The following is a 27,997-nucleotide window of genomic DNA, read 5'->3' as shown; positions in this document are numbered from 1 at the left end:
CGGCAGCACATTTGGAAGTACCGACAACGAAACGGCAGCACATTTGGAAGCACCGACAACGAAACGGCAGCACATTTGGAAGCACCGACAACGAAACGGCAGCACATTTGGAAGCACCGACAACGAAACGGCAGCACATTTGGAAGCACCGACAACGAAACGGCAGCACATTTGGAAGCACCGACAACGAAAAGGCAGCACATTTGGAAGCACCGACAACGAAAAGGCAGCACATTTGGAAGCACCGACAACGAAAAGGCAGCACATTTGGAAGCACCGACAACGAAAAGGCAGCACATTTGGAAGCACCGACAACGAAACGGCAGCACATTTGGAAGCACCGGCAACGAAAAGGCAGCACATTTGGAAGCACCGACAACGAAAAGGCAGCGCATTTGGAAGCACCGACAACGAAAAGGCAGCACCATCATCAAAAAGGCCGCACATTTGTCATTGGCTCCAATATTCATTGGCTCCAATATTCATTGGCTCCATTATTCATTGATTCCATCAGTCTATTGATTCCATCAGTCTAGTGACTCCATCTGTCATTGGCTCCTACAGTCATTGGCTCCTACAGTCATTGGCTCCAACAACTGTCTTTTGTCTCACCAACTCCAAATATATATATTTGGCTAGAATTCTACGAGTCTAAGAGACTATGAGACCACATGGCTACGAGTCTAAAATGATCTAGCTGGTTACGAGTTATACATGGCTTGCGAGGCTACAGAGCTACGAAGTTTCTAGTACACAGGTTTACATGACTGCGAGGATACAGGACTACAAGTCTGCAAGAGTACTTGACTACGAAGGTACTCGTCTACATGACTCCAGTTACCGCATCTGTCTTCGACGGAATTTTCTCTTTTGCTCCAACTGCTCCATCAGCATTATGTTATAAGATTACAAGGCCTCTTGCTTACGTAGCTTCAAGTCTACAAGCCTCCAATGCATCATGACTGCGAGACTACGATCAATGAGGTTACGAGTCTACGCGATTGCGAGTCTTCTAGGTTACATGATCGCGAGGCTATAGGACTACGAAGCTTCTAGAACGCATGGTTACGAGACTGCGAGGCTACAATTCTACGAGGTCCCAAGACATCCAGGCTACGCGACTACGAGCCATGAGGTTACGAGACTACGTGACTACGAATCTTCAAGTTTACGAGACTGTGAGGCTACAGAGCTACGAAGCCTCTAGTACACAGGTTTACGTGACTGCGAGGATACAGGACTACGCGACTTCGAGCCATAAGGTTACGAGATTACGTGACTACGAATCTTCATGTTTACGAGACTGCGAGGCTACAGAGCTACGAAGCCTCTAGAAAACGAGTTTACGTGACTGCGTGGATACAGGAATACAAGTCTGCATGAGTTCTTGACTACGAAGCTACTCGTCTACAAGGCTCCAATTGACACATCTGTCTTCGATGGAATTTTCTCTTTTGCTACATCTACACCATCAGCATTATGTTATAAGATTACAAAGCTACTTGCTTACGTAGCTTCAAGTCTACGAGGCTCCAATACATCATGACTACGAGACTACGAGCCATGAGGTTACGAGACTATGCGATTGCAAGTCTTCAAGGTTACGTCATCGCGAGGCTATAGGACTACGAAGCTTCCAGAACGCATGGTTACGAGAATGCATGACTAATTGGCCGCATGGCTACGAAACTTTATGTCTCTAACTGACTACAATAGCACTATTCAGTGGTGAGAGTTAATTTATTTCATGCAAAGGTACTTGCTGCAAGCAGTTCCACTTTTCAACATCAGATGACGTCACGTTTTGCTTGCAGGTAAAATAATATTTATTTATTTTATGCGGGATGCGGGTTGTTCACTATCGATCGCATAAGAAGAATGGCATCGATAGTCTTCAAGGAGAAGGAAGTTCGTCCTTCCTGCTAGTGCTTCTCAGATTTCTCACGGTCCGCCATCTTGGATTGTGGCGTCACGGCTGCCATCTTAGATGGGTGTGACTTTGACCTTTGACCGAAACCGCAGGAATGATCGCAAGCACACGGATTAACCATCAAAATATATATAAGAATTATCAGGAGCACACGGAGAAAACCATCATAATATTGGCAAGAATAATCAGGAGCACACGGAGAAAAACGACACATGTTTTCTTTGATATCATAAAATTACAGAAAAAAAATATTTAGAAATAAAAAAAATTAATAAAAAAATTTAAAATAAAAACAAAAAATACATAAAATTCTGGCTTGTACTGGAACTGTATCTTTGCTCAGCAATGATAAGTTTACAAGCTAGCTTACAAGGTGCTTCCAAATGTGCTGCCGTTTCGTTGTCGGTGCTTCCAAATGTGCTGCCTTTTCGTTGTCGGTGCTTCCAAATGTGCTGCCATTTCGTTGTCGGTGCTTCCAAATGTGCTGCCTTTTCGTTGTCGGTGCTTCCAAATGTGCTGCCTTTTCGTTGTCGGTGCTTCCAAATGTGCTGCCTTTTCGTTGTCGGTGCTTCCAAATGTGCTGCCGTTTCGTTTTCGGTGCTTCCAAATGTGCTGCCTTTTCGTTGTCGGTGCTTCCAAATGTGCTGCCGTTTCGTTGTCGGTGCTTCCAAATGTGCTGCCGTTTCGTTGTCGGTGCTTCCAAATGTGCTGCCGTTTCGTTGTCGGTGCTTCCAAATGTGCTGCCGTTTCGTTGTCGGTGCTTCCAAATGTGCTGCCGTTTCGATGACGGTGCTTCCAAATGTGCTGCCGTTTCGTTGTCGGTGCTTCCAAATGTGCTGCCTTTTCGTTGTCGGTGCTTCCAAATGTGCTGCCTTTTCGTTGTCGGTGCTTCCAAATGTGCTGCCTTTTCGTTGTCGGTGCTTCCAAATGTGCTGCCTTTTCGTTGTCGGTGCTTCCAAATGTGCTGCCTTTTCGTTGTCGGTGCTTCCAAATGTGCTGCTCTTTTCGTTGTCGGTGCTTCCAAATGTGCTGCCTTTACGTTGTCGGTGCTGTCTTTTCGTTGTCAGTGCTTCCCTTTTGTTGATTGCGCGTAGTACAAAATGTAGTGATTGAATATTTACTAATTTAAAACCTCTTGGTGTTACTAAAATATTTTTCAAGGTTACTTGGTCCTTTAGTATGTTTAAAAAATGTCACGTTGGATTAATAGAATATAATTAGATAACGACGAAGTTCATGTGGTCCTGAAATGACTAGCCTATACGTCTGATAATGTCATGACTCGGTCTTATGGACTGAAGACAATTGATCTATATGTGTGGCTTTGTACATGAACGGCTTATATGTTATTCAGATTATTGAAAAATTAGACTTTCATAATAGGCTAATCGGCACTGATTTAATTCGTTGGTCAGGTATATTGACTTGAGTTGTTTTTCGTAGAGCGAATGATTAATAAACTCCGCGAAAGGTAATGGAAAAACAGAACCTAACATTTATTTAATAATTAGTTACAACTGTCACTGGTCAAGAATCGAACCGTGGACAGGGATCCATCGATTCGATTTGTAAGTTAATGAGTGATTTTTTTGATGAGTTTTGGATTTTTTCCCGCTTTTCTAGCTACATTATTACATGATTTCAAGATGGCGTCCGAATTTCAAGATGGCGGGGGGCACCTCGGTAATAAATGATTACTGCACTGTAGCAGGTTAAAATAAAATTAACCAGATGTAAATGTACTCTATAATACAAGTACACACAATATGGCATACTCCAGCAGTTGGTCGCTCCTGGTAGCATGTACTGAACATTAAATGTCGGGTCCATGATGGTCGACAAGGACAAAGTCAAATTTCAAGGTTAAGGTCAAATTTCAAAGTCAAGGTCAAATTTCAAGGTCAAGGTCAAACTTCAAGGTCAAGGTCAAACTTCAAGGTCAAGGTCAAATTTCAAGGTCAAGGTCAAATTTCAAGGTCAAGGTCAAATTTCAAGGTCAAGGTCAAAGTTCAAGGTCAAGGTCAAATTTCAAGGTCAATGTCAAAGTTCAAGGTCAAAGTTCAAGGTCAAGGTCAAATTTCAAGGTCAAGGTCAAATTTCAAGGTCAAGGTCAAATTTCAAGGTCAAGGTCAAATTTCGAGGTCAAGATCAAATTTCGAGGTCAAGGTCAAAGGGCAAGGTCAAGGACAAAGGTCAAGGTCAAATTTCAAGGTCAAGATCAAATTTCAAGGTCAAATTTCGAGGTCAAGGTCAAAGTTCAAGGTCAAGGACAAAGGACAAGGTCAATGTTCAATGTCAACAGTTGAGGACAAAAGTATGGTGACCAGATAATTATACTACATGTTATCGGCACACTCTAGCAGACGAAAACAAGATGGTGGTCTCCAGCGGATGAAGACAAGATGGCGGACATGTCGTCATACCAGCTGACGATATATATGTTTTGAAAAAAAGTGCTAGGAGTCAGTCTGCCTGCATCCATCGTTGAGGAAGGAGCCTGTCGCCATTTTTAGTTTTTTTTGGACTCACCGGGTTTGAACCGAGGACGGTGATCGATATAATCAATCAGAATTCGAATAAGTTAATTTTTTGATGAATTTTGGAATTTTTTTCATTAAAATCGGATAATAATTAAAGATTTTCAAGATGGCGTCCAAATTTCAAGATGGCGGCCGTAACAAAAATTGCAACGGTAACGTCATCATCCAATATGGCGGAAAACACATCACCGGAATTTTCTAGAACACAATGACGTCATCCAAAATGGCGGATCCAAGATGGCGGATCCAAAATGGCCGCCGTGATCTACTTGTCCCATTACGTTATGTCCCGTTACGATATGTCCCGTTACGCTGTGTCCCGTTACGCTGTGTCCCGTTACGCTGTGTCCCGTTACGCTTATCCAAGATGGTCGCCGTGACGTCACAATCCAAGATGGCGGAGCCGGCTCTCGGCTCCACTACCTGCATCCTGATCCAGTACCGGCCAATATATACTACTGATGGATGCGCCGATTTGTGATGAACCGATTTTATGATATATATATATATTTATTAAATGTTGTCATATAAATTTTGCGTCTTTTTAACTTGCTGCCTCCTCTCACTGTTCGCAACCTTATTAGTAATTTTTAAGCCTGCTATTAGTTTGGGTTTTAATATTTTTTTGGGTTTACCTGCGCTCGCGGTACGGGGCAATATAGGAGTTTTACTGTGTCCCGGTTCGCGGAAGTTGTTTGGTTTGCCCTGGGTTAAGGTCAAACTTTACAGTACAATGCGTAGTACTGAATTCAATGAGTGCGAAAGAGAGGCATCGACACGGGCCGACGCGTGAAACAAAAGATTTTGTATGAGTAATTAACATAATGAGTGCCGCTCAACTCGGCTCGCGCGCCGGGCGGCGCGGCGTGATGCGATGTTGCCGTTCGTATGTAGACAAACAAACGTTATAAAGAGCTCTGTCAGTGATTTCGCAGTTTTTCTTTTAAATAAATATTAAAAAATAGTTGGTGCGCAAAATGTTAGATAAAAATGTAACATTATAGTGTGTCTGACACATGTAATGAATGAATCATAGATGAGATCTCAACCCGCTTCACCGGCGACCCGCCCCCGCGGGCAGCCGCCCGGGGCGGGCCGCCCCCTCCGCCCCACCCACGCTACGCCACTGCCAGAGAATGCCCGTCTACTCGGCGCATGAGGTATTCCATGTTTTCTTTGAAGCATCCCACGCGGCAGTTATTATCTCTGTCGTTTTCACCGCCACCACACGCTTCAATGGAGTGCTTGTTGACACGCATGACCTGCCAGCACGTAACTTTAAAACATACGAAATGGCGAGATCCCTGGCAACTTGCAGCCCAGGCACACGTCCTTTAATAGCCAGTGGGTGTCTGTTAACTTCCAGGTCCCATGTGAACATTTGTCTACGAATCAGTTGTAAAGATACAAAACCTTTCCCAAGTCAACTATGCATTCTATAGAAACGCTTCGGTTGGCTGATTGGGTCAGTTTTTAGTTTAGCGATACCTGCGTGTGATCCCGAGTAAAGAGATGACTGATCCTCAAGGCAGGGCATGCGGCTGAAAGGAAGAGCACTGAGTTGACTCAGGCAGTGGTGAGTGTCCCGGACAGGCCTGCGCAGATAAGACCATCCAGCCAGTAAGTTACTGTGCAGTCCATTTCCAGGAAATTAGCAAATAGTCGAGTAATTAGATTAATATTCCTTGTTGGACAGATTTAGACTGATTTTTATAATTTATTATACTCTGTGTAATATAACACAACCATGAAGAAGACTTTTATAAAAATTACTGAATAAACATATTAGATTAAACCGATTGGACTATCTTTCTACTCTGCTAACTACCACTTGATCAGTATCTTAAATGGCACTGAATGTATACCAGAATGAATTTTATGATGCTGGGCCTTTTAAAATAGTTTCAGCGTCTTCTGGTGAACTTCTGTTTCCAGTAATTCCAGTTGTGTCCGTGAACTGCTGTGGTTTGTAGCTAGTGGCAGAGGACCGCGCGCAGCACCTGCCTACTGTGCCCGCCAGTCGCCGAGAAGCAGCAGGCACTGACCTTGACCCGACTGTGGCTCGCGGCCACCAGGTAGCACCAGGTAGCACCAGGTGCCAAGTAGCCCGGCCAGCCGGCAGGCAGCTCACTTGGCGGGGCTGTTAGAGGCTGTTAGAGGCTGTTAGAGGCTGTTAGCACCTAGCAGCCCTGCAGAGTGTCTGTCACCAGCTCTAGCCGCAGTAATACCTGCTGTTATAACACACTGATATCCACATGGAGGGAGGTGGATAACTTACATCAGCTGCAGTTGAAGGACACTGTTACCCACATGGAGAGAGCAGTGTTTCTGTCACCAGCTCTAGCCGCAAGAATGACTGCAGTTTAAGGCCGGTATTCCATGATATTTGGGTAAGGTAGCGAATAAGCATTTCCTTGTTTGGATACAACAGGAACCTAACAAGCGGGCCGTTTTCCAGATCGAGTCCAAGTAAGGTAAGAACCCTGCGCGAGATAAAAAAATAAAATAATAAATAAATAAACTGGTTTCAAAGGATTGTAGTAGGCGTTTCACATGCATTGATACCATTGTTACAGCCATAATCTTAGAGATGTTACAAAAGTTTAAAATGTATTTTTAATTATTTCTCAAAAACTTTTAAAGTTAAGATTATTTTTTATTATGACCATTTAAGTGTACAAAATGTATTCCAGGATAGTTTCACTACCACAAAGTTTCATTTGGCACACCAGTACACTTGTTATGTTCCAAGATGTTCACAAAAGTGAGTATATATAATAGTTAATGCTGCCAGGCGCAGGTCTGCAATCTGGACAAAATCCACGAAAAAGTGTGCTCTGGCACATGAGCGAAAGTTTGGGAAGAAATTAAATACATGGAAATGACAATAAAATCCGTTCCCTTAAAATAAGGAACAGGACGTATCTATTTAAGAGTTTGGGAGCGATTTTATACAATTGGAATACAGTTAAGGTACGGGGTAGCATATTCAACTAACGAATCTTTGTAATTGTTTCTTGGGAAACGGGCCTAAGGCTCGGTTATCCACATGGAGGGAGCAGGGTGGCTGACACCAGCTGTAGTCACAGGAATGTCTGCACATGGAGGGAGCAGGGTGGCTGGCGCTGTCAGTAGGCTCGGGAATGTCTCGACGAGGATGTTGGGTGCTAGTGTTGGTCACCGTGGCAGGCACCTCGGCCTGGTTTCCCCGGCTGAGTGTCACACAGAGGCACACACACGGCTTGTGGCTGCTGCCTCGTCGCCCGCCAGGAATGCAGGAAATGCAGAGAGAGAGAGATCTGACTAGCTGAAGTACTCGGCGTTGCCCGAGCCAAACATATTATAACTCAGGAACATTCATCACTACCGTGTTTCATATCTGTAGGACGTACATTTTAAAAAAACGCGGGAAATTTTCATTTTTTAAGTTCCGTGTATTACACAATCTCGTTGCATCAAGGCTACGCATCAGGAAAAACGGTACGCCAATCTTTAGCTTCATTTTGTGGGAAGGCAGGTAACCCCTAGATAAGACGTGAAGTACCCACCAAACGATAGCGCGTTACAAATTCAAGACAACGCCATCTATTGATAAAGTTCTAAACTAAACCGTGTTAGCGCCTTTAGTTCGCTAGCAGCCGCGAGCTTCTATAAGCGGATGCGATTCGTCAAGGAGAAGGAAGGGAAGTTGCCAGACCTCACTACGTGCAGGCCTCGACATACAAACGGGCCAACCTGGCAGTTGCCCATAGCGCCGGTTTACAACGTTTTTATTAGTTCGCTTTCGGCAATGTCTGTTCGGGTGGAATTTTGTAATTAAATTTTAACTAACTTATGGATGAGGATTGGATGACAATGCAAAAAAAAAGAAGAGAAAGAGAAAAGAAAAAGCGAAAACCATAAATACAAATGAAAACGAAAAACATAACCTAAATCATTAATAAAAACCATGGAGTAAATAATCAATAAACTTGACAGCCCTTGGCAACAGCCGCCCGCTAATTCGAACGAGCAAGCCATAGACGCTTTCAGCGAATACACACGGTGGTAGCATAAAAGAGACGGCATGCGGTGACGTAATTCAACTCGCCAACGCCATACTATTCCTCCCGAAGATTATCTTTCCCGCCCAAGACACTGCGGAAATGGTACTTCATAACGTCTGACGATGGTTGTAAATATGAATTAGAAACCCCATTGTAAAAACTGTCACTGTCATTAGAAAATGTGTCTTAAAACTGTTACAATTCAAACACTACACTCATGCCAATGTTCGGTACAAATTCTATACATACTCGATTTGAATATCACTTACTTCAAATTTCACACACACAAGACTAAAAAGTAGAAAATAATTTTTATTTAATTTTTTTTTTTAGATATACCACGTTTTTAAAACGAACTAAACAAGGTATAAAATAATTTATCTTAATCTCATAAATACTTAATATCCCATTTATATTATTAAAATCGTACAAATTTTCCCCAAAAATTTGGATTGAGAATTTTCAATGGCTATGATAATACTGGTAATATTTATAATAGTTATACCAGCCATTTAAAACTGCAAGCAACCATTTATTAAATTTAAATAAGTAAAAAGACGAACATATTTGAAAACCCTTAGTACTATTTATTTGCATAAGTGCTGTTTTAAAACTGATAATAAATCAGCTTGAATGTGTATTTTAAGAGGGGTGGGGGAAAACTGGAAAAGTAAGATGGCGACTAAAGATTATCTGCCCAGAGCGCCAGCTGCCTGAAATCGGGGCCTGAATATATGACTGTGTGGCGGTCATAGAGAAATAACACAATATAGCTGTTTGTGTGTCTATGACCTACCTCATATTATTTTATATTATAAAACTTAATCCACCCCCTTTTCACTCCCTTAGGGCAGGAATTTCATAATTACATGTAGTATGTGTCACTCTGGCCCATAACCTATCTATATGCAAAAAATCATGTCGATCCATTGCTTCATTGTTGCGTGAAAGATGAACAAACACAATTTGGAATTTATAATATTAGTAGGGATTCCTGTGTTTCCTCAATTTTCCAAGAAGAACCCTTGCTTGTTTTTTTACTACGCTTTTATTAGCTTGACTTGCGAGTTCGAAAGAATGGACTATGTAATAAAATCTTTCCATTCATTTTTACCCCCTTTTCGACGTCCGAATAAGTTTAAATTTTCCATACATATAAAGAACCTCTGAAAATACAATATTTTAATAACTTAAGACCTTAGAGTTAAGGGGGAATTGGGGGTAGGGGTGCCAGCGGGTCAAAAAAACACTAATTCCGAGCTAAGGGTAATAACCATGTTTTTTGTGTATCTATGAGGCCGGGGTATGGTGGGAATTTGCCCCGGGATCGACTGTGCCCCTTGGCAAGGGGGGGGGGGGGGGGGGGGGACGAGAGCTACAGACACAAAATTTCGAAAATTTTAAAAATCAATGCTTTTTTGATTTGGAGTGTTTCTGATCCAAAAATGTGTGGTTATGGTGGAAAATGTGACCAGGGTAAGGGGGGGGGGGGGGTAAGGAAGGAGCGTAAGGCCCTTAAATTAAGAAAATTTAAAAAATATATTCTTTTCGATTTAGACTGTTTCCGAGGTCAGGTTATGGTGGAAAACGTACCCGGGGTTCGACTTATATATATATATATATATATATAAGTCGAACCCCGGGTACGTTTTCCACCATATATATATATATATATATATATATATATATATATATATATATATATATATATATATATATATATATACCGTGTTAGACATGAATGCTAGACGGTGCATTATCAATTGTTGAATACACGCGTTTCTGGTTTTAGCTTGGCAGGTTTCCTGCAAGCCGCAGATAGTGTCGTAGCTAAACCCTGCTTCTCCATGTTTTCAATTAAACACGTGTTGTTTGTTTCCACGGAAGCATTGGTGGCATCTTCACGAGTAGCATTCCCACTCTGTCTTTTTTTGTCGTCACTGAAATTTTAGGTTCCTGAACGAGTGTAGGCGGGCCTGAATGAAAAGTTAACTTGTAGGTTGTCGGACAACTGAAAGTGCTAAGTAGTAGAGCTGTAGCAAACCGTATGTATTCGTTACTGAGTAACGGGTGCGCCATCTAGTACCGAGTAACGAAACGTTACACACGAATGCATTTCGTTACTCGCATTTTTCGTATGTTTTACGCATGCGCGCGCTTATTCGTTACAAAGAACGATGTTTGTTTATTAAGAAAAGTATAATTTGGAAATTCGTCGTCCAAGTTTTTTTACTGTTTATTAAAGGTATTGTGTGTGTAGACAAAGTTTGAGATTGGAACAGAAACAACGTAAGAAAGTATTTTTTTACAAATTTTAAATATGTATGTTTTTGTTTTTTATTATCGCGTATTTTCACATTTTTTGTTCTTATCTTAAAAGAGATATTATAATAAAGCCGCTCTAATGAGATTTAATTGTTTCTTGGTTAACAAAAGCTGTTAATTATCAAATATTTTTAATTATTTATATTCGATTTATTATTATTTACGCGACGTCATACTGTACGCGTACGAAATACGACTCGATTCGTTGCTGTTACATAACATAGCATGTTATGCGGTATCAGAAGTAACGAGTAACGATACGAAAGTAACGAGTACTAATTGTTATAGTAACGAATACATACGGGTACACTTTTTTTCGTTACTTTTACACCTCTACTAAGTAGTTCCAGCACCGCGTGGCGGGAGTGCGTGCCTGGGCCGCAGCCAGCGCCCCTGGCGGCCGAGTGACGTCACCTCGCGCGGCACGCAGCACGCAGCCCTGTGAGTCACCCTCTATGAGTCACGGCGCATGCGCGCTGTCCCCGCCCGGGAGGGAGGCGCGCGACACGGGGGCGACTGAAATGCTGCGAAGGGCAGCCCTTCACGATTTTCTTACAGTGGTTAGTTTGTAAAGTGACCTGACCTAACCTAAACTAAGAAAAATCCTGAAGGGCTGCCCATCCAAGGGGCAACAATTCAGCTCCCCCGAGACACGCCTGCCACAGACACCACTGCGCAGTGCACACTGCTCCGCGGGCTGCGACCTCGCTGGAGACAACCAGCTTCACCTTCACGTGTGCATTCCGTAACCTTGGCCCTAGCATCATTCGCATCAGCTTCTCTATCCACAAAACCAATAGAGTTTAATATTTTTGACGTGATAACGTATTATAAATCGAAGAACGCCGGCTGCACGCACGAAAAAGCATGACTCATTGTCATGTTCCGCCTGAGCCGAGCATGCAAGAACCTGCCAACCACCATGCGAGATAATCTTCTGTAATATCAAACAGGTTAAGGCGGGCTTTTTAAAAGCAGCAATTTAATCTTATGACGTTATCACGTAAAATTATCGCCCGTAAACCTACTTTACAGACAACTTTTTTTTTGTTGTCATTAACGTATCAATCGAGATTATAAATTTTCTTACATTACAAACCTAACAATGAATAATGCTAAAAATTGTAATAGTATTTAGGACATTATAATCAAAACTATCTAATTGAAATTGGACCAAAGGAGTAAACTATAAAAATGTGTGGCATATGCAGATAACTCACGGTAATGATGTTGGACTGCCTACCCTCGCTTAAACTATGCCTTAAGATAATGATAGAAACAAGTTAATTTCAAATGACCACTAATTTCCAAAGTTAATGGTAATTTGAAAACATACAATTATTAGTTTTTTTTTTTTTTTTTCAAAGTTTAATGTTTTTAATTGCAGCTAATGAATAGGTATAAACAAAATTCACGTTTTAATTTTGTTTCATGTGTGTTGATAACAAGAGTAATAACAAACGCATCTTGGTTTGGCAGAAGTGATAACGGCAGTCGGCCGTGTGGCGGAGGAGTACACGGGCGAGTGCAAGTAGATCCCAGCCGGCAGCAGAGCGCACAGGGCGAGCAGACCGCAGCAGACTAGTGATGGGCAGAACGGTTCTTTTGACCGAACCGGTACTTTCGGATCAGTTCCGTGAAAGATTCGTTCAGAACGATTCGTTCATCTCGGTCATTTCGTTCTTTTCTGTGAATAGGATCTGGCTCTTTTATCAGGTGTCGTAACTCGTTCATCCTTTAGAGTATTAGCTACGTGTTTGCTTCCAGCCTCCCCTCGTTATCGCGTGGGTGGTTATCTTTATCTACTCTGCATGGGTAAATGAAATTTCAAATGTCTAGTTGTATACTGACTGTTATAAAATTATTGACTGTTGATCGCTGCAAATGCTTCATGCAGTGATTCTATATAATACGGGAGCATTAAATCTAAGAATGTTAGGTACGAAAGTGATCTTTCTTAACTTTAATTTGTAATCGCACTATTATAGCTAGTACTTGAACATTGCTTTTCGTAGCCAGTGAATCACAGTTGCGTATATGAAACAAGATTATTTATATTGTATTACTTTTTAAGTTACAAATATTAATATACAGGCTATTTACACTCTAGAGAGAGTAAAGTGTTTACATGTAGACCAACACATTTAGAGAAAAAAAGACAAAAATTGAATACTACTACTGCGATTCAGTATGAAGAGAGAAAAATGAAGTAGGTACATTAATTAACACCTAAATGGTAAGTGTGAACATTTGTAGTTACTTTCCCTGTTATTTTTAATTCGTGTTTTTTCCCCCCCCCAAATTTGTGTATGTGAATGTGAAAACGCAATTTTAAACCACTACTTAACAGTTGACATTTTCAGGTATAGATACTTTTCATGTTACCCTATTTTATTTGATCAGTTATCGTTTGCTCTTATGAACATGCTCACGCTGTGATTACTAATTCTTCAGACTCCTGACGTCATGAATCATTTCACGAACGAATCAGACCGGGCGCGTGGCCGGTTCTCTCATCTCGTTCTCTCGTTCTCTCCGCGTTTTCGTTCTTCCGAATCTTTCAAGGTACCGGCTCTCAAAGAGCCGGTTCTTTACATCGCGAACGAATCGCAAGATTTCGTTCTCTCAAAGATTCGTTCTTTTTGAACGAATCGTTAACGAACGACCCATCACTACAGCAGACCTGCGGAGCAGCACGTGTGTGAAGCCCGCTGTAAGGCTGACAGTCTCGCGGTTATCACACCTGGCGCTCACCGGGACAAACATAATGGCCCGTGTCAAAATCACACTGGCTCTTGCCGCTGATATTTTCAGTTCCCCCTTACACAGTAAAAACAAAAACAAAATATACGTTTTATAAAATAATTATTCTGAATAACATACACCTAAATATATTTGTGACATTAAAAGTTAAACATAGTTCATTTCCAAACAAATTTATGAGGGAATTAACAAGATTATCACGCATTCTTGTGTTTATATAGAACTTGGAAAGTACAGCCTAATTAGTTGATCAAATAAAGCTTAAACTTTATTCATTTTACAGCAATGCATTGTAAAATTTACACATTTACACGGCTAATTTTTGGCAAATAGCTTCCAAAGATTTGTTTGTAATATTAAAAAAATATATATATTTGTTAAATGTATAGCTACATAACTAATGCATCATATATCAGCTACAATCTGCTTTCTAGTCGCATATTATTACATACTCCTTCACCTTCGACAAAGATAGCCAACCATAAAACTATAATCCAACGATTCTTTTAGCCAAACCTCAACAAAAAGTATTCGCTTCGGCATCACCGGAGGGTTAATAGTATTACTATCTTGCTATCGCTTTAAGCTGCAATGAATCGAAATTTTTTTTTTTTTTTTTTTTAAAAGTGGTATTTTCATAAATCACAAATCCATCCACGCTTTTTTCTTGGAAACAAAAGTTGAGGGTGTTTATCCCAGTGTCTGGCACAAGTCACTTGATGAGCACCTGATAGGTCAGCGAGGGGTCGTTACCACAACGCCGAAATACCACAACGCCGAACGTAGAATAACGCCGAAAACCATAACGCCGAATGCCAAATTGACCGCAACGCCGACAGCTAGAAAACTGCTGTGTACCACATCGCCGAAATACATTAACGCCAAAAAATGTTGCTGCGGGGAGCCAAGGAGCAAAATGAAAAACAACTGAATGAATTTGTGTACCTAACCTAACCTAGGCTAGCCTAACCTAGCCTAACGTAACCTAACCTTACCTAACCTAACCTTTGTGGCAGTCCTGCAATGACATTTTTCGGCGTTATTGTACGTTCTGCGTTGTGGTATTTCGGCGTTGTGGTGCGTCCCCGTCAACGAGCTGCTCAGGCTCTTGTCTGCAGGCGGTGAGGTGGGTGTGGCTGGCGCTTCGCTCTGATTGCGGAGGACCTCAGCGGCGGTCCACGTGTCTCGACGAGCTGGGACACGGGCCCTGCACCTGGCGGGACCCCGTGTCCTCCGCGCTCTTCACTCCGACCCCTCGGGCTTTCACATTCCAGCCCTGTTCCGCCGGGAACTGGAGTACCCCTCGGACACGAGCCCATCCGCGACACTCGCCTGCCACCGCGCGGCCCGGCCTTCCTCTGCAAGTCCTCCTGTCTCTGCGGGTCATCATGGTTGCCGGGCAGTAACATCACCTCCTCCTGCGGCAACTCGCGTGCAACACAGTTGTGAGCACACGCCGTTTCACATCTTTGGGGCTGTTCATATTATTTTTGAAAACAAACGGTTATTTGCGAAAACTGTGACAAGTACGTAGTATAACATGTACGCTGAGTCACATCTGGATTTCCAACATTAATATTCACACACAATAACGAGTGATTCGGACAACTGGCGTTCATTTGCTTTCGAGTGATGGCGCTGTAAGGAAATGGCCTCGCCCTTATTCGCCTCGAAATAGCGGCGCGCGCTCTCTGACGGCGACGGTGATGACTAACCGCTCTTGAAGAGTTACTGGCCGCGCGCCGTGGCATGGCGCTGTTCTCTGTAACTGTGCTTCAAATATGTTATTATGAAAACTTTTTGCTATGTGCAGTACTCTACTTTATGTGAAGCAGACCTATCTATACCATTATGATGTAGGCTACCGCTGTTTCGTGCAGCATAATTCAATAAGGTAAACAAGATTTTGCCAAACTTTTATTTTAAATCATGTATATATAAATTTTTTGAATATACACCAAACATGCGTACTTATGTGTCTGCAGTGAATAAACATTTTTGTGGCCAACACGTCCTTCCCTAGGGGAAGGAAATGATTGTCTAGTGTCCACCGAGTGGTTCATACAGTGACCTCAGCAATGATCAGGTACATAGGCTACATGGAGAGGGATCTCACCAGGCAGAGTCTACAATGGCGCGCATGCGAACGCGTGACTCCGTGCGACCAATAGAAGACGAGGATTTGATCGCGGTGGAAAATATGTGTGTTTACAATTTAAATACAATTTCAATTGTTTCAATTACAAGTATCTAGTGTTCTATCGTTATTTTATTATTTATTTTTATGTATGTAAACAATAACCACGTTATGTTCTCGAATTTCAATTTTTTTTTTTTTTTTACAAATAAAGTAATTTTTTGTAACAGTGAAATTCTAACTCATTGTTACGTTTCCGTGCGTTGTCGAAGCGATAGACGGTTAGTGAAACTTGAATATCTTGCGGGTCCGATTCTTTTTTTCTGTTTCCCGTTTATGTGGAACAGGCCTAGCCACTTGACAAAAATACAATTTCATCTCAGTTCTGTTACTGAATCTTCTGTAGCAAGAATAGTGTAGGCCCAATTTTTTTTCCCTTCTTCGTTAAAAAAAATACTTAAAACTGGGCAAACACCTTCAGATGGATGTGAGGATTCGGGTGAGGGGACGCGATAACGGAATGTTTGCACGCACTGCGCACCAAGAACGTAACGGAACTAGGTGAACCAGACTGTAGTATGGCCGGCGTCACCCTTTTATATCCGTTGGCCAACTTTTAGTGGTTGTGATGTGTCGCGTCATCCCATAAGCACAGTTTACAGAATAATATTTGTATTTGAAAAATATTTGTTGTCTTTAAAGTCGGTTTACGGACGATAGTTTAACGTGACAACGCCATAACAAAACATTGATGAAATGATTGCATACTTTTATGAATAAAATTGAATCATTTTTATTGAATTATCACTATTTTGTATGGATACAAAGGAGGAGTGAAATGAAATCTACAATTTAATTGATAAATTTACTTTTATTTGCACTCATTAATTCAAATATGTTTATTACTTTAACGAACCGATTATTTTAACTATAACTTTTATACATGTTTGCTATTTAACTTCTTCCAATCTGTGTTATTCTGTTAAGGATAGGACGATGATAGGAAAAGTAGGAAACGAATGGGAGTGTTTCAAGTTTAATGTGCCTCGAAGAAGTCAAATCGATGGTTGTTCCAGTCGAGTGGAAGAGAGATAGATGCGGCGCAAGCGTACAATGAGCGTAACGGGACACCGCGTAACGGGACAATGTGCGTAACGGGACACCTTTTCGTGCGTGCAGCCGGCATTCATCGATTTATTAGACGTCACGTCAAAAATTTTTGTGAAATATCGACCAGCAGACACACTTCAGGTTGCGATAAAGCTAGCCTTGCACGATGTATAATTTCTGCCATATCGTGTCATCCCCATAGATATATAAGTGGGCATGACAATCTGTATACCAGAATATCACACACGCGATACAAAATGTGCCAACAGAAAAGAAGAAAAAACCGCCATAGTAGCCGACTAAAGCAGCCACATGTATGAGTAGAAATGAACACATCACTATAATCGGACCAAATACTGAAAGGTCACGAACATTTCAGCAGTGGAATCTAAAATTACGTAACTTGAGGAATGGATATTTGTTATTTTTTCTTCTATACCTCATTTGCCTAAAATGCAACAAAGATGTCTTAATATAATGCACATAAAAATATTCGTGCAATATTTAACTTTAAAAAATATAAATTTTCCTGCTATGCTATTCTGAAAATCCAGCAATATTAAGTAAAAAATAATATAATGGAAATGGGGTCTGATTTAATGTAAGTTTTTTTTATGATACAACTATAAAATTGCATGCATTTAGTCACTTCATCGAGATTAATCACAGCAATAATTTCCTAATTTAACTTTACAAGTTTGAAATGCTGACGACTTTTTTTTTAAATTTGATTAATTATTAAACTAGTTTAAAAAATTGTGGAAAAAATATTATCTTACCAACTGAGACGAAGGAACAAGGACATTTTAACGTAATGTAATAGTAATGCCCATCGTTCTTAAATTCGTAGTGCAATAAAACCAGCTCGCTTTTCCATTTAACAGGGATGCAGTACCTATAAATAATTAGTTTATTCATAAGTAGCATATGGAAACTTATTTACTTTCAAGGTGTGTTCAATTATAGTTAACTTCTTTATCATGGTTTTTGTGCTTATAGTATTTATTTATACTATAAGTAACAAATAAAGGCTACGTAGTATGAAATAACTGAGCCAACAGACTTAGTTATGTATTAAAAGTTATTACAGCAATTATATACAGAAAAAAAAAATTATATATATACTTTTTTTTTCTTAAAGTACAAGTTGTATAATGCAATATCCATATTTATATAAACAAAAATGTTATTTCCGGTGATGGAATTTGAACTCAATCAAAAATAATCTTACTTCGTAAGGAGGGACACGCTTTACCAATGCGATATCAAAGGACAAAGCAAATTGTAAAGAAATCGTTAATAATATATTAATGCCAAATTTCTAACGTATTTTTTAAAAGCTGTAATTACTCTTTTTTATAACTTTTGAAGTTTACAATTTGCATTCGAGAATAGTTTTGCTACTGAAAAATTTCCTTCAGCACACCAGTACGATTGGTGGGTCCCCCAGTGTTTACGAATTGGGGTGTATACACAGTTACACGCTGCAACACGAGGGTCCGCCATGTTGACTGCGGTTCGGCAGAGCGATGACGGGTTCCCCGCCTGTGGTGTTCTCAGTTACTGACAAGCCACAGGCTCGTCGCTCGCGACAACAATTCACCAATCTCCCAGCTCCTGTGCGCGAGGCTACAATCACCGGTCAGACCGCAGGCACTGTAGCCTCGCATCTGGGGCAGGGTCTCCACAAGGAAAAAATATTTCGTACCAACTTAGGCGAGAAAAAAGTACTAGTTAGAAAAAAAAAGTACTAAATTAAAATTTGTTATGGTTTTTAACAATTTAGGAAGTTATTATGACATTGCAATGCTCAAACTTAAATATCACACCACACACACATACATTCCATAGTTTTTTAAAAATAATTACGCTTAATAATAAAACATATTGGAGTTACAATAATATTATTATATTAAAGAAAAATGTACTAGATCTGTACTAAACCACTAATAAAGTTATAAAAGTACTAGATCTAGTACGAAAGTACTAACTGTGGAGACCCTGATCTGGGGAGCTTGTGGGATGAGTCTCTGGTTGTAGACAGCCTCGCAGGGGGAAGCCTCATTTCACAGACGAGAGAGCCACGCCCGAAGTTACCCGAAGTTCCCCGAAGGTTGCTTAGCAAATAACTTTTTAATATGTAGCTATCCAGGGCTAGGAAACAGTTTACATGATTTCACTGTATCTTTAATGTAGCCATCCTAACCAAATCAACCGTCCACAATGTTTTAAAGTATTTATAATGTAGGTAACCTAACCTAATTGACCATTAGTTATCATGAGTTGTCCAAAATAAAATAAAAATTAAAAACCGAGGATGCACGATCGGGCGTTTGTGAAAAGAAGGCTTCCCCCTCACAGGCCGGCGCTTATTCTCGCCACTCCACACTCTAATCCCGAAGGTATGCGTGACGTCAGCAACCGCGCGGTGTCCCGCCACGCTCGTAACAATACTATATGATGTAGCTATACCACTTAAATAATATCGGACGAGTAGTTTGGAAGTTTTTTCAGACCAACATAGCATATTTTAGATACATCATAATCGCATCTACGTCACATCTGAGCATAGAGGAGTGAGGCAAATCCTTAAATTTGACGAGAATATAATTATTGGACTCGTTGGAAAGAATAATAATTCCCAGTATCAGACGTTAGTAAGAGACGTCGTCGACTGTGTGACGGGGCTACATGACCGTCCTGCGTGCGAAGGGCGTGTCATGCCGTGCTCGTCATCCCGATGACGCATCGTCTCTGTGACGGGTGGAAAAGAGAACCGTGTTCTTGACCTGCTGGGGCAAATCAGCGACCTTGACGGGCCAACCCCCCCCCCCCCCCCCCCCTTCAACACCATAAGCCTTCAAGTCGCTTACAGGCAGGCACATACTCCTCTCACACACGCACACACGCACACACCATGTCCACGTTTCCCAGTTAGAACCCATCACAGTGCACAGATTTTAAACCTTTACAGATAAAAAAGCTAGACATTGAAGTGCAGGCACACTGCGTGGTTTTTTTTTTTCAGCGGAAAAACGTCACTGCTGGTATATTCAAATCTTTGATTCAAACGTGAGAGAAGTCTGTTCCCACGTGTGCGTGTACGCGTGACAAATGAGAGGGGGCGCCAGTGGAAACAAGCGAAAACGTGTCCATGTTCGGATGACAGAACAATCGCGTGTTAGACGCACGCAAGTTACGAGAATTTCGTCGTGTAATACTTCCATTTTCTAATCATAGTTTACGAAGTTATGCCGTAGTGGTGCTAATGGTTTGCACAGTAGTGCAAGGTACAGTGAAGGTACAGCTTGCTTGGATTATAATCTAAGAAAAAATATATGGCATTCACTTTCATCAATGAAATATCTGTACCAGCTAGGAAATTTACGTGTGAGTATGTTTTAGCTTCATTGTGAATTTCATCTGGCACGTACCTTCCGCTGTGTCATTGTTTGTGCTCGTAACGTCCTGTGATGCACGCCCTAGAGGTGGGTCGAAAAGTATCAACCTGATACTTTGGCACTGATACGCGCCTGTATCAGGATCGGCAAACGAGTACACTTGAAAAGTATCAGAGATTTTAGTATCAGTTCAGAATTCAGCTGGAACAACACCACGGCCAATGAATACAGTACCCGATCGCAGATGACGGTCACTTGGGCGGAGCTTGTGAAAGGGGAGGGAGCAGGAACGACGAATAAGGGATAAAGAAGGGAAAGAATGTAGGGGAGGAAGCGCAGGGGAAGGCGTTGAAGCCTTGAAGGAGAGGCGCAAAGCGATATTGTTACAAGCAGGGCTGCCACTCATGGGTTTTTCCCACCCAGATCTGGGTTTTTCCAATGGTGTTTGGGTTTCTGAATTTTTAAATAATGAATTCCAACAATTCTAGGTTTTTTATAATTTTAATTATTTTTTTACCTAAAACAATAATAAAGGTAGTAGCTACTGTATCTGTTGCAATATCTGTTTGATAAATGCAAACAAGTCTATGTGTTTCACACACAAAAATACATATAAACACAAAACTAGTTTTCAAGAAGCTAAGTCGAATATTAAATTAGACACATTCTTCAAAGAGGCTTGCAGAACACAAAACCAATGCAACAATTAACCTTCAAACCAATCTTGTAGAATCAGACTCTGAATAAAGACTAACGTACATGATGCAGTTTTATAAAAACAATTACCGGTTTAAAGGATGCAGTGATGGTGTTTGTTTTGTCATGTATATATTTGTAGGTTTTTTTATGATATGTACTGGTCCAAGAATTACTTATACAGCCATTTTGCTGCAGTGTAATTTTCTTGTATTGGTTGTATTTAACTGTTTTCAGTCTTGTAAGGTAATTAATTGTTTTATATTAAAACCAGTTATGTTTATATTTTTGAATTAGTACGCAAACATTTTCAACGATAGCATTTTAGACGCATCTGGGTTTTTTACCCATGTGTCTGGGTTTTTTTGTAGGTTATCTAGGTTTTTCATGAATATCAGAGTGGCAGCCCTGGTTACAAGTCGTTTTGTTTATTTTCCTACTTCAAAGTACGCTCAGTGCGCAGTGCGTGCACCGTCTCGTTCAATAATAAAACTAATGAAATTTTAATATTAAAAAGTACATTACTACAAGATATAATATTTATATTTGTGCACCTAACAGCTATGAAAATGCAAATAAATTCTCAGTTGACACTAATAACAGATGTAATCAACATATGGACTTTCTTTTTGCGAAAACAATTAGTAACATTTTTTTTATACATTAAAAATTCACGATTTTATCAAAAATAAAAAATAAAAAAAACAGTTAGGTACATTAGTGAGCATACTATATCAATGTTTTTTTAAATGTTTCTTCAGATTAGTCGATGATTTATAACTCAGTTTTTGTTTACACAAATTACAATTAGCAAACTCATTATTTTCCGTGAAAAAATTCCACACAAATGAAGTCTTTTTCGTGCACTTATCCATTCCTTATTTCACTATAAAGATACTAACTACAAAGCATGACAGCCGGCAACAATGTACATGGTGATACACGGCCAGGACGAACTGCAGTGAATGTTGAACTGATTGATACTGGCAGTATCAGGCGGGCATGAGAGTATCAGAGGTAGAGAATTACCGGGCGTGATAAATAATGTATCAGATTCTCCTTCCGGTCACACTGTCTGCGTACGCGGAGCTTTGTTGCCTCCTGGGACCGTCTGATACAGAAGTATCAGAGACTTGTACCTAGGTACATCACTGTATCAGTATCAGGTTGGGACTGATACCGAAAATTGCTGTCCCAACCCACCTCTAGCACGCCCACGCCTCGGCAGGTTGGCTCGCCTGGAGCTGACGTCACCGGCTCTCCCGCAGCGTGACGTCACCAGCCTCGGCCGTTGGGCTCGGCCAGACGTAACCGCCGCGCGCGGCCGTTGGTTGCGGCGTGGCGTGCCGTAGTTACCGGCTGCGGTGTGCCGTACCGTAGTTACCGGGCTACAAGGCCACTGTACCGTAGGTGCAGGCTCCATGCTGAAACAAAAGTCTTATCGTTATCATTTCAAAACAATTAACGCGCAACCATTGTATTTCCTTAACAAAAAAAAAAGGTGGTCTTTCGTCAGCATGATATCGACAGCAATTTAAAGAGTTTGACATAACTTTTGCGAACTAAAGGGAATGAAATTCAGCGCAACGAATGTATCAGCACATGCTTTATTGAAGTTGTTTTGCTTCACTACACGTCTATTAATATGTGTAATTTTTTGTTAAAAATAGGAACGTTACCTGGTGAAATTAAATTACTTGTATTCAAGCCTATATCACATTTTATTAACTTAGCCTCTATGTGTCTCCGACTGCAGGGCCCGGATATTACAGAGAGTTTGAACGATTTTGAAAATTTTGAGAAATTTTAATTACTAAAAACGCTTTTAAGCCAACTTTGACGATGATTTTGGCGAATTATTGATATGTTAAAGTACACAAATAATAACAATAGAGATAAATTTAACATTTTTAAAATCCAAATAAATTATGTTACGTAATAAAATAAATATGACGAACATGCTTCACAGGTGCGGCGTGTAGTAGGCGCGGCGCAGGAGATAGCTGGCTTCACTAAAGTACACACACCTCTGATGAGACTGCACGCTATGACGCGGAACTAATTAGCCTTTCATTTTGGCAGGACTTCAATCTGTAGACATAGGCATATTAGTGCCATTTACTGATACAAGTGTTATTATAAAAGTAAAATCCTTGGGATGGGACTATAATTTAAAAGAAATAATATATTTGCTTCTAATTTATATAATAAATAAATTAACTCATCACTATGATGTAACATAAAAAAAATGTAAATTATTTCACGAAAATTAATCTCAAATAAAAACATTACAAGAAATAAAAACTTTTTTTTTTTTTACATATTACACTTGTTCACCTAACTTTGCAACAAAGAGGACTTTCTCTCAGCAAGCTGATTCGACCCAGCAGTACGAGCTGGCAGGAGGCAGATAAGTCATGACCGTTCATACTGCTAGACGCGAGAAGAATCTTCACACTTCACAGTTGGAAGCAAGTCAGTCGGCCAATCCTAGCTGTTCATGCTGCCGGGAGGAGCATCCCGCATCCCACATCAGAAAAATAATAATACAACTGAACACAGCATGCGGCGACATCTGTTGACAGGAATCGGAACTATTTGTAACAAGAGTTTATTTTTTGCATGAGATAAATTAACTCTCGGTGCTGAATTGAGCTATTTTATCCAGTTACTTGTAGCCTCGTAGTCTTGTAGCCTCGTAGCCTTGTAACCATGTCGCTGGAGCAGATGGAGCCAAAAACAGATCCAAGGACGGTTGGAGGCATTCTAGCTGACCATAAATTGGTGATCGTGTCCTACTGAGATGAATTTCCGTGTAAATGTATGCCCTATCGTTCAATGAGCATAGTCAAGTATTAAGTATCATATTTTACTGGTGGGATCATATCATGTCGATCGTATCCCTCCGATGAGATTGTATCATACCAAGTTGAATTGTAGTCCTAATGTGCTTCATTTTTGTCAAATGTGCTTTTTTTTAATGTGCATCCAAATGTGCTTCCTTTTAGTCGCTTGTGCTTCCGAATGTGCTTCCTTTTTTTATTGTGCTCCCAAATGTGCTTAATTTTTTTTATTGTGCTTCCAAAGTGCTCTTTTTTTTTTTTTTTTTTGTTCTTCCAAATAGACATTCTTTTTGTGGATTGTGGATCGTCAAGTCCGCAGTGAGGTCGTGATTGCGTCTTGGCTCGGATATGCCCGGTTCTTACACCTGGCATCGGACATCAGCTGTTTAAAATGTTCGCCAAGTATCGAAAAAAAAGAAGGTCTTGTTGTTCGGAATCGCTTAGCCTACATGCAGATTTGTTGTTTCTTGTTTTTCGTAACGATGTCTATTTTTTTTTTTTTGCATATGGCTTGGGTTCGACTCTGTGTTAGATCACATGCACTACAACATTATCCACGCACGTGTTACATTCGTACGCTATTTTCCTACCCTCTTTCTGTTTTTTTCATACTATGGAACCGTTCAAACAAGTACTTTTCATGAACAGGGTCGTGACTTCAGCGATGGCTGGGGTGCAGCGCGCCACGTGTCCCGGGGAAGCCCTCATCTCACAGACGAGAGAGCCACGCCCGAAGTTCATGCTCGCTTTTTTCCCCACCGTTCTATCTCATTGTATAAACCGGTGTGGCATTAGATGTTGCGGTCGATTAGGATAGGTTAGCTACATTATATATACTTTAAAACATTGTGGATGGTTGGTTATATTAGGTAAGTATCAGGGGCGCAACAACAGGGGGGGCAAGGGTATTTGCCCCCCCCCCCCCCCCCATCCTTCTGAAACCTTGAAGTGGGGGCAAACGGGGGCAAATAAAGTGCTGTGTAATCAATTTTTAGATACTAAAACTGCTTAAATAGCACAATTTTCCACCTTGAAATACTAATTTTTCCCCCGCTTCAATAGGGGGGATCGATATTTCTTTATAAAAATGTATATTGCCCCCCCCCCCCTTTGGAAATGTAGTTGTTGCGCCCCTGGTAAGTATAGCTACATTAAAAATACTGTAAAATCATTTTATGGTTGCTTAGCAAATAACTTTTTAATATGTAGCTATCCAGCGCTAGGAAACCGTTTACATGATTTCACTGTATCTTTAATGTAGCTATCCTAACCAAGACAACCGTCCACAATGTTTTAAAGTATTTATAATGTAGCTAACCTAACCTAATTGACCATTAGTTATCATGAGTTACACTGAACAAAAAAAAATAACGAAGATGCACGATCGGGAGTTTGGCTCTCTCGTCTGTGAAAAGAAGACTTACACGTGTCCCAAGCGAACATCTGGCTGGTCTTCTGACGCTTCTGCAAGGGTTGAAGTCTTCCAGCCTCCGCCTCCGGCCGTGAAGATTTTTCAAAAAACTTTGTGGTTGATGAGCTTGTTTTTGGTTATTTAGTACAAAAGTACGCGAGAAAAAATTATCAAGTTGCTGCTGTGCTTGTGGTAGGTATCATGAGCGACTGTCACTTTGCATGTGCTAGCGCTTTTATCCTCTGTCCTGCGGTTTCATTTCATACTGGTGTTTTTTAGTTATTGTATCCCGGACGTCAGCCGGTTTTATATATAACTAATCAATTTAATTATTTCTGTACTGCCTGGTATCAAACCGCGGACACTCATTGATTGAATCAATCTATGTATCAATAAGTGATTGTTGAATGATGTATTTTTTATTTTTTAAATTTACAGGCTAATACTTGCGAATTTCCAAGATGGCTGTCAATATGACATCATATACTTACTGGAGGCTGATTATGAGGAATTTAAGCATCTTTGAGGATTTTTCATAATATTTTATTAAATAAGAATGTGTTTTCACCTGAAATAAAGTTTTTGCATATATCAAGTACTTAACCAATTTAATAAGCGATTTTTATGATGATTTTAAAATTTTACCCAAATTTCTAGGTTATTAATTACATATTTTCAACATGGCGGCCAAAAGAGCACCAGCGGCTTACTGGAAGCTGGCAGTTGAGGAATTTAAGCCTCTTTTAAGATTTTCACAATTTTTTAATAAGTGAGGTTTTACCTCAAATAAATGTTTTTTCATCGAAAAAAGTATAGGAATCGATATATTCAATCATTACATCAATGTGTGATATTTTTGATGATTTTTTTTTTTTTTTTACGAATTTCTAGCTTAATAATTATAGAGTTAAAAAAATGGCAGGAAAAAATGGTTTATATGAGGTCATATAAGATGGCCGCCAGGCGCGTAGGAAGCAAATATTTAATGGGGGGGCAAATGAGAGTATCATTATAAGTGGTGGATTTAACAGAGGGGGTGTCCGGGGGCTCGCCCCGGGAGAAAAAAAATTGTATTCTAAGGAACAAAATGGTGCTATTTAAGCATCTTTCGTACATAAAAATAGAATGTACTAATAGCAGAAAATTAACATTTTTATAAAAAATTTACTTAAGTCTCGGCATCACATAACAGTGTTCACTTTTCAGTTTTTGCCTCGTATAATTCATTTTAAAGGCAATTTGTTGAATTTCCCCACTGCACAGAGTACATAAATTACAAGCACCTTCAAATTTAGTACCCAGATATCATCAAGTTATCTAGAGCTGTAGAAAAGGCAAAGATGTATTTATAATTAAAAATATGTTTGACTAATTGCATCATAATTACATGACGGTGGTTGAAATTAATATTTGTAGTGTGAGATAATATATTTTGCCAACTATCTATAGCTATAGTTACATTTTCTTAATATGTGCTAACAAACAACTCCATAATCAAAACAAGCTATAATCAAATATTTAAGTGAGGCTGAGCCTTGAGTAAACAATTTAACAAAGACGTCATTATCCCATTTGAATATCAGGACAGGAGAACTCTTAATGTTACACACCTTTATTTAAATATTCTTAGATGATGCCAATATTCAGAATGTATTGATACAAGCATAAAATTATAGTACAGTTATTTCACAATTACTATCTCCCGCTATGCTAAAAGTTTGAACTTTGTAGTGTAGGCCCCTAATAGTTTTTGAGATAATGGGTTAAATAAGATAGAAAATGTAGTTTACCATAAATCAAGCCCAAAGTTGGAAAGGTCTATACATCAATCAAATCTCAAGTAAAGCTCCAAATGTTTTGAAAATATACTATTCAGTATTCATTATATTTTTTTATTGAAGGGAGTACTAGAAAGTATTTAGATTGTATTCAGAAAGGTCAAAATAATATTTTTGACGTGACAACGTCTAATAAATCGATGAACGCCGGCTGCACGCACGAAATAGTTTCCCGTTACACAGTGTCCCGTTACGCTCATTGTGCGCTTTCGCCGCATCTATCTCTTCCACTCGATTGGAACAACCATCGATTTGACTTTTTCGAGGCACATTAAACTTGAAACACTTCCATTCGTTTCCTACTTTTCCTATCATCGTCCTATCCTTAACAGAATAACACAGATTGGAAGAAGTTAAATAGCAAACATGTATAAAAGTTACAGTTAAAATAATCTCTTCGTTAAAGTAATAAACATATTTGAATTAATGAGTGCAAATAAAAGTATATTTATCAAATAAATTATAGATTTCATTTCACTCCTTTGTATCCATACAAAATAGTGATAATTCAATAAAAATTATTCAATTTTAATTTAAATTAAAATTAAAAAGTCACAAAAATTAATTTTTCGAGAAATGCAGTTCAACTTTAAAAAAAATAAAATATTAAAGATGGAAAAAAACTTTTCGCAAAAACACTTATATCATTTTATTCAGGAAAGTCGAAATTTTATTTTGGTATTAAAAATTATAAAAGTCAATATTTTAATTTTTTTACTGTCAGACTCCCCTTAAGAATAAGTTTAAAATGCGAACCCTACAGAATATGCGAGTGAAGATGCTTAAAAATAACTACAAATCTGCTTGATAAATTCTTATTCAATGATTTGTAGATTCAAATAAATTTTTTTAATACTCGATTGAATAATCACGAGCGACAAGCGGAAAAAAATAATGTACCGACATACTAAACTTTAATGTTAAATAGGTATATTACATATGGTTTTCGGGATCATG

General features: G+C 39.8%; 1 protein-coding gene across 1 annotated transcript in view; it reads right to left on the bottom strand.

The window, feature by feature from the left end:
• Positions 1-20,390, bottom strand: part of LOC134535486 (uncharacterized) — a 121,147-nt gene extending 100,757 nt beyond the window's left edge. The window contains exon 1 of the mRNA XM_063374609.1: positions 20,286-20,390. The gene's annotated coding sequence lies outside the window, so the exon portion shown is untranslated. The remainder of the gene's footprint in view (positions 1-20,285) is intronic.
• Positions 20,391-27,997: the final 7,607 nt, after the last annotated feature.

The sequence above is a fragment of the Bacillus rossius genome, chromosome 8 (genome assembly GCF_032445375.1).
Source record: "Bacillus rossius redtenbacheri isolate Brsri chromosome 8, Brsri_v3, whole genome shotgun sequence".
Classification (NCBI taxonomy): Eukaryota; Metazoa; Arthropoda; class Insecta; order Phasmatodea; family Bacillidae; genus Bacillus; species Bacillus rossius.
This window is presented reverse-complemented; position numbering and strand designations above follow the sequence as displayed.